The sequence below is a fragment of the Patiria miniata genome, unplaced genomic scaffold, assembly GCF_015706575.1.
Source record: "Patiria miniata isolate m_02_andy unplaced genomic scaffold, ASM1570657v1 HiC_scaffold_29, whole genome shotgun sequence".
In the NCBI taxonomy this organism is placed as follows: Eukaryota; Metazoa; Echinodermata; class Asteroidea; order Valvatida; family Asterinidae; genus Patiria; species Patiria miniata.
In genome coordinates, this window is record NW_024037068.1 from 6,809,971 (window position 1) to 6,812,033 (window position 2,063).

Here is a 2,063-nt window from a genome sequence, read left to right on the forward strand (position 1 = left end):
GCCTAGTGGATAGTGAAATGAACTATGAATCAGCAGCGTATCCAGCTTTTAATGTCGGGGGGGGGGGGGGGGGGGCAACCGCACATCCGCCTAGACATGTTTTTCTTCGGACACTTGCCCTCCGTAAAATCTAAAAGCGGGGGGGGGGGGGGGGGGGGGGGGGGGGGCTGGTACCCATCTTTCAAATGGGGGCGCTCTTCAAAACTGACCATTGTTATGTATACTATATTATTATATGGACATTTTCACGGCGCACACTTTCAATCATCGCTGTAAAAACAAAAAAGTCAAAAAAATTCGCCAATTCCCCCCCCCCCCAATGGATACGCCACTGCTATGAATCACAAGATCTGTGGTTCGACCCATGTCCGTTTTCATCATGTACATGTAATTTCTGTTGGTTGGGTTAATTAGTTTGATTGAAGGGAAAACACTACGAGAATTTAAGTGTCATCCATCCACACAGCGTCAAAAATACATTGATTAATGTTAGGGTGCGTGATGTGATTGGTTAAAATACGATGTGTGCTGCACAAAAAAATACGCATCCCGCCGATGGACTTGTAGCTACATAGACGACCGTTTCATGCTCCGAGAAATACAGCGATCACTCATTTACACATTTATCCTCAACTGCCTCCCTTAAGGAAAATTTGGTTTTTTTTTATGATTCTGCAACTAACATACGCGATGCTTCTCCTCAAATGAATCGGGGATAGCCGGGGTAATACAAATGGCAGCTTTTTTTCCGAAGATGAAACAACCGTTGACATGAACTTCTAGCGCATATTTAATTAGCTCAGCACCACAGGACAGGTGGATGAAGACTGGATGCTGTTCGTCCAATTTCGATACCCGTCCGCTTCATTTACGCGGGATAATGAAGGGAACTTGTACTTGCCCCGGCAATGACGTCAGCATGGATTATTGAAAGCCACACCACGTGCGATTTCCAAACCGTTTTTAATTTTAAGAAAAGGTGGTTACCTGTTTATTAATTTAATTGGAAGGAATACCTTTTTATGTCTGTTATGTTTTGGACAAAACGGCAGGAAACCGATTCTGCATCAGCTTATTGTAAGTGTTAAATTGAACACGGATATATTGACAGGCGCGGGGCTCGAGGATTCTAAGAACACCCATTTAAAGGAATTCTATAAAGTTACTCTTGTAGACTTCGTATAAAATTCTCTCTTTTTTGGCTGGTTTCGATTCCCCCCCCCCCCCCAGCAGATTTTCTGCTAAACTGGTCTCCCTGATCAACATGCAGAATTCAAGTCGGAAAGCAAAGTTTGGACATCAAGCCTAGCTAATATTGAAACTCGCATCTGGTGGCGTATTTTCATTTGACAATAATGCAAGCAGGAATCTATAATATCCAAATATTATACCGGTAGTGGACATGTCTGTTTAGCTTCTGACGTCTGGGACATAGACTATTGTGTAGAGGCTCGGCATGAGGAGGTCGCTGTTCTACACCCGAGACGGAGGTCGCTAATTATACCTTCGCTGGTTCGCATGCAGTATTTGTTGCTTTACATGTTGAAATCAACGCATTCCACAAACTCGTTCCCAGGGCGTTGGTATTATACATTACCACAAGCTGCTCTCTTGGCCTAGCATTGCATATTTGCTATCCAAAAATTGTAAGGTACGAAACAGTCTGGTGCCTTGCAAATCTGAGAGACAATTGTTATTTTTCGAAAAGTTTGGGAGGCCAGGGGCAATCTCTTCGCAAAAGGTTCGCTAACGGCGATGAAGAACTCCGTCACGAATCACGCCAAAATAGGGTCTTTCTGCACCGTACCAACGCGTTAGAAAGATACAGTGATGATAAATAGCGACAACTAAGGTATGCAAAGTTGATTGACCTCTCCAAGGGTATCAGACGTCAGATATAATGTCCCCACGTCTTAAAAATTCTATTAATGGCACAAAGTGTTAACTTTTAGACTCGGGTCATGAGAAAGTGGCATTTACAAGCTCATTAATATGATAGGGTTTACAAAGGTTATGACCTCTCCGATTTGGTTACTAGAGGCTACATCTGTAATGTTCTATAT